Source organism: Impatiens glandulifera, chromosome 1 (assembly GCF_907164915.1).
Source record: "Impatiens glandulifera chromosome 1, dImpGla2.1, whole genome shotgun sequence".
Lineage (NCBI taxonomy): Eukaryota > Viridiplantae > Streptophyta > Magnoliopsida > Ericales > Balsaminaceae > Impatiens > Impatiens glandulifera.
The window spans coordinates 1023226-1034708 of NC_061862.1; the positions used below are offsets into that span (position 1 = coordinate 1023226).

The 11483-nt window shown below is 31.0% G+C and overlaps 1 long non-coding RNA gene across 1 annotated transcript; it reads right to left on the bottom strand.

Annotated features, from left to right (window-relative positions):
• Positions 1-2189: 2189 nt before the first annotated feature.
• On the bottom strand, positions 2190-8687 carry LOC124915215. The gene is made up of 8 exons (XR_007096845.1): positions 8391-8687; positions 7641-7746; positions 4874-5024; positions 3969-4614; positions 3682-3829; positions 3143-3273; positions 2848-3003; positions 2190-2434 (listed from the first exon to the last, which is right to left on the bottom strand). It is a non-coding gene; the product is annotated as an uncharacterized LOC124915215 (long non-coding RNA).
• Between the last annotated feature and the right edge of the window lie 2796 nt (positions 8688-11483).

Genomic DNA, 11483 nt, shown 5'->3' on the forward strand with positions numbered 1-11483 from the left:
TTTAATCATTTGATGTCTCATATTCATAATAGCCAAGAGAATATGCAGAAATAAAGTATTCTCAAATATTATTATTCTATAATTTCAGTTCGAGTATAATTTTACTTCAAAACCCACAAGTCATCCAAATCACAATCACTTTAAACCAACATTAATAAGTGATGTCGTATCCATTTTTGACTTTTCTATTTCTATCTCCGGGGCAACAAAATAAGTTTATCAAAAGTTTTAAGACTAAAACAATTAAGTAAGAGAATGTGGAGAAATGAATTATTCTCAAACATAATGTTTTAATCATTTGATAGTATATGTTAAGTCAAAAATCATTTGAAATATTCTCAAACACTGAGTATTTATAATTTTAAACCGAATATAATTATACGTCTCAAATCACAAGTCATTCAAATCTAAATCCACCAAATCACAATTACTATAAAACCAACATTAATAAGTGATCGTTCTCAATCTTTCATAATTTTTTTTGTTTATTTCACGCAACAACATAGTCTTATCATATTATTTGTAGGATTAAAACAACTATATAGGAGAATATGCAAAAATGAAGTATTCTCATACACAGAGTATTTATAATTTTAAACTGAATATAATTATACGTTCCAAATAACAATCCAAATAACAAGTCATTCAAATTCAAATTTAAATCCACCAAATCACAATTACTATAAAACCAACATTTATAAATGACCGTTCTCAATATTTTAGAATTTTTGTGATTTTATACACGCGACAACAATATAGTTTTATCATATTATTTGTAAGATTAAATCAACTAAGTAGTGGAATATGCAGATATGAAGTATTTTCATACACAGAGTTTTTATAATTTCAAACTGAATACAATTGTACGCCACAAATCACAATCATTATAAACCAACATTTGTAAATGATCTTTCTCGATATTTTTTAGAATTTTGGTATTTCTATCCACGCCACAAAAATATAGTTTTATCATATTAATTGTAAGACTAAACCAACCAAGTAGGAGAATAGCAGAAATGAAGTATTCTCATACATAGTTTTATAATGTCAACCGAATATAATTGTAAGTCTCAGATCACAAGTCAATCAAATTTAAAAACATCAAATCAAAATCACTATAAATAACATTAGCAAGCGATCATTCTCAATCTTTAAAATTTTTGTGTTTTTTCAACGCCGTAACAATATAGTCTTATAGACTAAACCATCTAAGTATGAGAATATGCAGAAGTGTTTCTTTCAACGCCATAACAATATAGTCTTATAGACTAAACCATCTAAGTATGAGAATATGCAGAAATGAAGTATTCTCAGACACAGAGTTTTTGTAATTTCAAACTTTTTGTAATTTCAAACTGAATATAATTGTATGTCACAAATCACAATCACTATAAACCAACATTTGTAAATGATTTTTCTCGGCATTTTTTTAAAATTTTGGTGTTTCTCTACACGCCACAACAATATAATTTTATTATATTATTTTTAAGACTAAACCAACCAAGTAGGAGAATATGCAGAAGTATTCTCATACATAGTTTTATAATGTCAACCCGAATATAATTATAAATCTCAAATCACAAGTTAATCAAATCTAAAATCACCAAATCAAAATCACTATAAATAACATTACTAAATGATCATTCTCAATCTTTTAAAAGTTTGTGTTTCTATCCACGCCGTAACAATAAAGCTAAACATATAAGTATGAGAATATGCAGAAATGAAGTATTCTCATACATAGAGTTTTTATAATATCAAACCGAATATAATAATATGTCCCAAAATGGCCTTGGAGTATAATAACTCGTGACACTTTTTCAAGAAGACAAAGATGTTTTCTATATATATATACATCTACGTAGTAAAATATTATGCACACGCAACAATAAAACACTTTATCATATGTCTCTCAATAGGTTATTTTCCTTGTATAAATTATCCTCACACATCATCATAACATTATCATATGTAAGAAAGGAAGGAGCATGGGTCTTATAACCCAACCCTCTAAACATTTCACACAAAGGTAAAATTGATTCCATATTTATCAAGTGTCAGATAGATTAACAAAAGAAGTATTGAAAATTATAAATCATCCACATTATCTCATCATACAAATGGGGAAAATATGGTTAAACTGATTTTTTTTTAGCTCTTAATGGTAACACAATAAAGAAAACAAAAAGTTGAACAGAAAGACTAGTTTTGATAAAGAAACCACATTCAGTAGTGAGAGTTACCAAAATACAAAACCAAGGCATAAATCTATCTGAAAATTGACTAGTAAATAAAGGGTATGAACCTGAATTGGACTTTTTTCGTGTAATCTTCATACTGGGTGGCAGATGTATCTTCCTCCAATGTTGCCCTTTTGCTTGGCTGATAGTACATCAAACCCAGACTGCAACTATGAACAGTGCACTCATAGGTTCTTTTAGCGCAGCAGCAGGATATGAATATGAAAAGGATACATTTGTCATTTTAGTAAAAAATCAGAAACAAAACATTCTCAAATGAAGCAGAACATTATACTACAATTTGGAGATATTGATGCAGAAACTAATTCTTATACCAAATGAAAAATCTCGATCATATCCAAAAAATAATATCAGTTTGCCCCAAAAAAAACCCTTAAACCAAATAATGTTTTGAGGTGCAATGGGGCGAACCTTCATCCATTTTCCGTCAAAAAAGAGTTTCATTGATCAACTAATTAAAGAAACATGATTATTGATTGACTCGAATACATTGATTGATCAAACAGGGTAAGAAAGTTTGGGAAATTAGGGTTTGTCTGAGCCATTAATTATTATAAATGATATGAGATGAGAAGAACTGACCGACCTGAGGATGATGTGGAAGGAACGGTTGAACGGTTGTCGGTTGGTGGATTTCACTCTCCGATCACACTTCTCCTCTTAACTAGCGTAGAGCTCCGACCGACCGAGAAGAGAGACGCGTAGGATTCGGTGGTGGAGGAGTGTATTGATACTTTTAATTCTGAATGGTAACATAATAAAGAAAACAAAAAGTTGAACATAAAGACTAGTTTTGATAAAGAAACCACTTTCAGTAGTGAGAATACAAAAACAAGGCATAAATCTATCTGAAAATTGACTAGTAAATAAAGGGTATGAACCTGAATTAGACTTTTTTCGTGTAATCTTCATATTGGGTGGCAGATGTATCTTCCTCCATTGTTTCCCTTTTGCTTGGCTGATAGTACATCAAACCTAGACTCCAACTATGAACAGTGCACTCATAGGTTCTCTTAGCGCAGTAGCAGGATATGAATATGAAAAGGATATATTTGTCATTTTGGTAAAAATCAGAAACAAAACATTCTCAAATGAATCAGAATATTATACTACAATTTGGGGATATTGATGCAAAAACTAATTCTTATACCAAATGAAAAATCTCGATCATATCCAAAAAATAATATCAGTTTGCCCAAAAAAAAACCCTTAAACCAAATAATGTTTTGAGGTGCAATTGGGCGAACCTTCATCCATTTTCCGTCAAGAAAGAGTTTCACTGATCAACTAATTAAAGAAACATAATATTGATTGACTCGAATACATTGATTGATCAAACAGGGTAAAAAGTTTGGAAAATTAGGGTTTGTCTGAGCCATTAATTATTAGAAATGATATAAGATGAGAAGAACTGACCGACCTGAGGATGATGTGGAAGGAACGGTTGTCGGTTGGTAGATTTCACTCTCCGATCACACTTCTTTTCTTAACTGGCGTAGAGCTCCGACCGACCGAGAAGAGAGACGCGGAGGATTCGGTGGTGGAGGAATGTATTGATACTTTTAATTCTGAATGGTAACATAATAAAGAAAACAAAAAGTTGAACATAAAGACTAGTTTTGATAAAGAAACCATTTTCAGTAGTGAGAATACAAAAGCAATGCATAAATCTATCTGAAAATTGACTAGTAAATAAAGGGTATGAACCTGAATTAGACTTTTTTCGTGTAATCTTCATACTGGGTGGCAGATGTATCTTCCTCCATTGTTTCCCTTTTGCTTGGCTGATAGTACATCAAACCCAGACTCCAACTATGAACAGTGCACTCATAGGTTCTCTTAGCGCAGCAGCAGGATATGAATATGAAAAGGATACATTTGTCATTTTGGTAAAAATCAGAAACAAAACATTCTCAAATGAATCAGAATATTATACTACAATTTGGGGATATTGATGCAGAAACTAATTCTTATACCAAATGAAAAATCTCGATCATATCCAAAAAATAATATCAGTTTGCCCCAAAAAAAACCCTTAAACCAAATAATGTTTTGAGGTGCAATGGGGCGAACCTTCATCCATTTTCCGTCAAGAAAGAGTTTCACTGATCAACTAATTAAAGAAACATAATATTGATTGACTCGAATACATTGATTGATCAAACAGGGTAAAAAGTTTGGAAAATTAGGGTTTGTCTGAGCCATTAATTATTAGAAATGAATTGAGATGAGAAGAACTGACCGACCTGAGGATGATTTGGAAGGAACGGTCGTCAAGTGGTGGATTTCACTCTCCGATCACACTTCTCCTCTTAACTGGCGCAGAGCTCTGACCGACCGAATCCTTCAATTGCTAAATGAAATGGAACATGTTTGATTTTGACAAATAAATTGAAAACAAAAGTGAAATAATACGCATATAAAATATAACAAATAAGTTTGAATCAAACTAAGCCTCATTGATGGCAACCGAAGCAATTGCAGGTTTTAGCAGTGAAAGAATAGAAACCAAAAGACTTGTTTGGAAGATTACAATTAATGGCATAACAGCAAGGAGAAGGTAAACAATAACCGTCACCGCTGACGCCGCAATAATTGCACAAAGCACATACCTGAAAGTTTCCTAATCTTCTTCTCTTACTACCATCGCTCATCATTTTCACCGTTATTTCCCCAATTTCCGGCACCATTGACGCCTTCATTTTTGGATACACCGATTTCTCCGCCTCAGACGCAGACGACAGAATGTTTTCCAGTTTAGATCTATTAGTTATTAAAGAAGAAGAAGAATGTTAGAGATTGAGTGAATCTAGGAAGTAAAGTCACTTACATGTTTGAATCCGATGATTGATTTTGTTGGACTGAAAGTAAAGCTACATAAGAGGAGGAGCTGCAATAGGACATTCTTTTTCTCCTTCTTCTTCAATGGATGCTTCGGCTCAATCTGAAAGGGTAATTCTTGCAGAGAGATGGGCAGTTTTATTTGTTTGAACCGCCTATAATCATCCTCCCTCTGATTATTAATTCATTAATTTTTTGTTTAATAATTAAAGTCCATTTATTTTAAATATATATTTTATGCATTTATAATTTGTTCTATAGTGAAATTTATATATACATATTAATTTCTTAAAATTCAAATCATAAATTAATACTCCCATAATGAGAATATTGCAGATTTCCTAAATAATTTGACAACTAGAAATTCCACACAAGTAAAATGTAACCAAATAATTAACTTTTGGTTTAATCTAAATTAAATTTAATTAATTCAATTTGTAACTAACTTTAAATTTTATTTTTATTAAAATAATTAAGTTTTGATTGTAAAAATCTCACATGATCAGAACCAGTTCCAAAAATTAGATATGCATGAGATTCTATGTAATTTTTTATTATTTTTAATTATTTTTAAATTTCTTTCAAATTAATATAAAAAATTGTGTAATAGTTTAATGTTAAAATTATATAAATAAATTAACTTAGATGGATAGTTAATTTTCTAATATATTTATTGACTATGGACAACTCGAATCCATGAATTATAACTTAATAAGTGATGTCGTATCCATTTTTGACTTTTCTATTTCTATCCCGGGGCAACAAAATAAGTTTATCAAAAATTTTAAGACTAAAACAATTAAGTAAGAGAATATGGAGAAATGAATTATTCTCCAACATAATGTTTTAATCATTTGATAGTATATGTTAAGTCAAAAATCACTATTTAAATGATGTCTCATATTAATAATAGCCAAGAGAATATACAGAAATTAAGTATTCTTAAATATATTGATTATATAATTTAAATCTAAATACAATTTTATGTTCCAAATCCACAATCCATCAAATCAAAATCATTATAAAACAAGTGATTTCATTTTAATTATTTTTTACTTTTGTATTTCTATCTCATTGGACATCAAAATAAGTTTATAAAAAAATTTCAAGATTGAAACAACTAAGTAATAATATGTAGAAATAAAGTATTATACTTAATATTTGTCAAGTCTAAAATCACAAAGTACATGATGTCTCATATTCATAATAGCCAAGAGAATAAGCAGATAAATGAAGTATTCTCAAATATTATTATTCTATATTTTCAATCCGATTATAATTTTACTTCAAAACCCACAAGTTATCCAAATCACAATCACTTTAAACCAACATTAATAAGTGATGTCGTATCATTTTTGACTTTTCTATTTCTATTCACATTACAACCAAATAAGTTTATCAAAAATTTTAACACAAACAATTAAGTAAGAGAATATGCAGAAATGAAGTATTCTCAAACATAACATTTTAATGATTTGATGTCTCATATTAACAATAGCCAAATTAAGTATTCTCAAATATTGTTATTCTATAGTTTCAACCGAATACAATTTTACTTCAAAACCCAATCCATTAATAAGTGATGTTGTATCTATTTTTTACTTTTCTATTTGTATCCATGGAGCAACAATATAAGTTTATCAAAAGTTTTAAGACTAAAACAATTAAGTAAGAGAATATGCAGAAATGAAGTATTCTCAAACAGAATATTTTAATCATTTGATGTCTCATATTAATAATAGCCAAGAGAATATGCAGAAATTAAATATTCTCAAATATTGTTATTCTATAATTTCAATTAGAATACAATTTTACTTCAAAACCCAAAAGTCATCCAAATCACAATCACTATAAACCACCATTAATAAGTGATGTGGTATCTAATTTTTACTTTTCTATTTCTATCCATAGAGCAACAAAATAAGTTTATCAAAAGTTTTATAACTAAAACAAAAAGTAAGAGAATATGCAGAAATGAAGTATTCTCAAACATAATGTTTTAATCATTTGATATTATGTTAAGTCAAAATTCACAAATTAAATGATGTCTCATATTAATAATAGCCAAGAGAATATGCAGAAATTAAGTATTCTTGAATATAGTGATTCTATAATTTAAATCAGAATACAATTTTCCGTTCCAAATCCACAATCCATCAAATCACAATCATTATAAAACCAACATGATATCGTTTTTTTATTTTTGTGTTTCTATCATGGTGGGATATAAAATTAGTTTATCAAAAATTTTAAAGACTAAAAAACTAAGAAATGAATATGCAAAAATGAAGAAATGAAGCATTCTTAAACATAATGATTTTATACTTAATATTTATTAAGTCCAAAATCACAAGTTAATGATGTCTCATACTAATAATAGCCAAGAGAATAGGTATAAATGAAGTATTTTCAAATTTAGTAATTCATGTTAATACAACAAGAAAAACAAGAGAACAACAAAACTCAACTAAAAGATTAAAAGCAATGTAGTCACAAGTTTTAACAAATCTGAAAGCAAAACATGAATCAAGAAAATACCTATGTCAACAAAATCGAGAAAGAGCTCATAGAAGTGTCATCATCGACTTCCGCCAAAAAGGATAACGAGGTTGGAGATGAAATATATCGCCCATCATATGCAAACCTGACAAATAACAACCAATATGAATAGAAAGCATAATAAAAATAATGTGAAAGAAGCTTATAATTAAAGAATCATAAAATTGTGTCTAGACAATTTTGAAGGAACTAACTCTTGAGTTTGGATCGAAAGAGCAAACCCAGATTTTCAGAAATTTCACAATCAAAGACAAAAGTTTCACGAGCATAGAAATTAGTACAACAGGAAGAAGGTTATTTTAAATAATCCTAAAATTGATGAGGACAAGATTGATGGAACTAGTTTGTGAGGATTCAGGATATCTTACAAATTATTTAATGGAGCACATGGGGTTTTGAATGGGATGCATTCAAGAATGATGTTTTATTAGGGTTTCAAAAATTAGGTCATTATCGAATCTAATCAACTAAACCAAAATGATCATTGACCGAATACATTGATCAAACCGAGAAAGTTTGGGAAATTAGGGTTTGATCATTGACCGAATATATTGTTTTTTTCTTACAAGAAATGAGAAATAAACACGAAACACTGGAAGGAACGGTCAAGAACGCAGATGAACAACAACGATTACATAGAAAATCTCAGAAATCTAACACGTAACGTAAGATAACAACTCATTCAGTAGAATTACCAAATCGACAAGATCTGAATCTAAAAATCATTACCTTCAGATCTGGTATTCTGAATTTCGGCGCATTTAAGGACGACGTTATGGTCGTTGAGAAGTCGTTCTTGAGTTTGGAGACGATAACCACTGTACAAGCGCGAGAGAGAGACAGAGAGAAGACGAGTCCGATTATCGCACAAATCGGAATCAGATTAGAGTCCACGGATCTGAGAGTATTACGTCCCCCATTTGTGTCGGTCGGAGAGCTCTGGGTAAAAGAAATAGCGTAAAACGCAGTGAAGAAGAAGAAAGAGATTTCGCTCCGACATGCTTAAACTTGAAGCAGAGAAAAGAGATTCGATTTCGATTTGTATTTATAGGGATTTAATATGAATCCGCGTTATTTATTTATAATTTATATAAAATAATAATTTATTATTGAAAAAAGAAATATGGGGAATATTCATAAAGGATGATGCAGATAATATGGTTTCCCACATATGACATTTTTTATTTTCCATCAGATATGATAAATTGTACCATTTTTTTAAAATAAATTTTAATAAAATAGAACTGATTTGAATTCGATATTTGTTCGAATTCGAACTAAGATTTTTTAATTTTATCTAATTATATAATATATAATAAAAATTTGTTTAAAATTCGATTCAAAAACCGAAAATGAAATTCAAAATCGGTCATATATTCGGTTCGGACCAAATATTGAACACTATCTATTTACCGGGACGGATCTAGAGTTTGAAGTTAAGGTGGACTTAAAATAATTTTGGTGGATTTAAAAAAAATTGGGTGGCTTACAAATAAAGGGGGAAAATCAAATAAATATTTTATCGAATAATGAAATAGATTGAAAAATTATAAATAATTTGACCTTAATTTATTAAAAAAAAAATCTTTCGAGGTGAGTTTGAGCCCACAAATCGTATATCGATATTACACTTAAATTTAAATGAAGTTATATTTTAGTATATCAGATAATGGATGTTAAGTTGGATAGTATATTGCTCACTCTTCTCCTTGTTGAGTCTTATATGACCTTTCTTAGCTAGGATCAACAATCTATAAATCTGGTTCTCAAGCGTTTTAGGTTAACCCTTTCGTTGAAACTTACTCGCCATTTACCATTCTACTTTGTCTTCTTTCATGTATTATTTTTCTATTTTTCTGCATTATTCTGATCTTTCCCACAAACCTTCTCTTTCTATTTCGGTGACAAACTCTTTCCCATTAGGTCCCTTGGAGATTTTCTTACCATTGTTGTTAGTTGAATTGTAAAATATGACAATTTCTAGGAAACTTGTTTATTGTTTTCCTTAATAGTGCATTCATTATTTAAAGTTTAATTTCCCAGGCTATCAGCATTTCCTAGGCTATCTACATTTCATATGATATTAACATGTATTCCACTATCATTCCTATGGTTGTTTGCATTCATCTTAGCATATTTATTAAGAGTGTAAGAATACATACCCGGTGTGTTTTTATCATTTCCTTCACTGATGTTTTCATGATTAATAAGGGGTTGTCTGTGTGTTCTCCCCTTTGTCACTTGAGTTGGTTAGTTGAATTCGAATTGTCTTTTGTGGGATCATGAGGGAAGGTGTTGGATTCCCCAGGGAAATTTTCTGTATTGCAAAAGCTTAATGAGTGTTGAGATTATAAAAAGTGATAAACACAAACAAATTCGTATTAGCGAAGATTTTAAAAAAATTATAGTACCCCATTTGTGTCGGTCGGATAGCTCTCGGTAAAAGAAATAGCGTAAAACGCAGTGAAGAAGAAGAAAGAGATTTTGCTCCTCCGATCATCTCAACTACTTAAACTTGACGCAGAGAAAAGATATGCGAATTCGATTTGTATTTATAGTGTTTTAATATGAATCCGCGTCGTCATTGTTAAGTTTATTTTTTAACTCTTATTTATTGATAATTTATATTAAACTTTTTTATAAAATAATAATTTATTATTGAAAAAAGAAATATGTAGATACTATGGTTTCTCAATTATCATATTTTATTTTTCATCATATACTGTTAGGATCTAGATCGCCGCTGGTGAACCGGGGGTTGGACCGGTTAGCGGTTCACACTCGAAGGGTGGTGGTTAATCCGGTTAGAGATTAACACCGGGGTTTCAATACTACACAACCTGTCACAAACCCTTGAACTAGGTTCAAGCGCGGAAGAGGTTTGCTTTCAGATTGAAGCAGCACGCTTGTTTGATAGACAAGGCCGGTTTCGGATGATGGAGATTTGGAAATGGTGGGTCGGTTTTGGTAATCTGGATATTCGGTATGGTTAGTGTAGAGTCGGTTTGGAGCGGTGTGGTTAAGTTAGTCGGTTAGATAATGAAGCCGGCAGAAAGTAAATAACAAGACAGATTTTATGGATGTTCGGAGATAAAACTCCTACGTCACCCCTTCCTCTCGAAACCGCGAGAAGGATATTCACTAAGGAATACAAGTACAGGCCGATCGAGACTTATTTCCTGCTCGATAATACTCTTACAATTTACACCGAAATTGTAAAACACACTTCAACTTTCAACACTTAGGTTTTTCTAAAACAGCACACTCTTATCACTTGTAGTAAATGCTCTTAATATCTCAATATCACACTGTTGTCTCTTAATGTCCCGCATTTACTCTTCTGCAACTACCTCCTTTTATAGGTGAAATATGCCAACGGTCATATTTCACTTCCTTGAATCTGATTGGCTGAGCAGAGGTGCAGTGATTCAGTGTTTCAGAGGTTCAGACCTGCGGTCGTTTCCTCAGACCTGATGGTCAACCTCAGACCTGGTATTCTGTCTCAGACCTGCCGGTCTGTAAGACAAACCTGCCGGGTTTGTCTTTTACTTGATGTAGTCACTGTCTGTTGGACAGTTGTTTGTACTTGGAAGATTTCCTTTCTGTCTTATCCCGAAGTGGAAGGATCTGGTAGTACTGTCTTCTGCAGCCTACAGTCTTTCCTCAGACTTGCATGAATATGGAAGTGTTCAGTCTGTTCCTTTGGTATCGTTCTCAATAGATACCCGAATTGTCTTCTTGTACTGGTCGGTCAGTTGACTTGGCCGAATGTCTTTTGGTAATGATGTAACCGGACTTCTTCCGGTTATTCTTGTCTTGTGG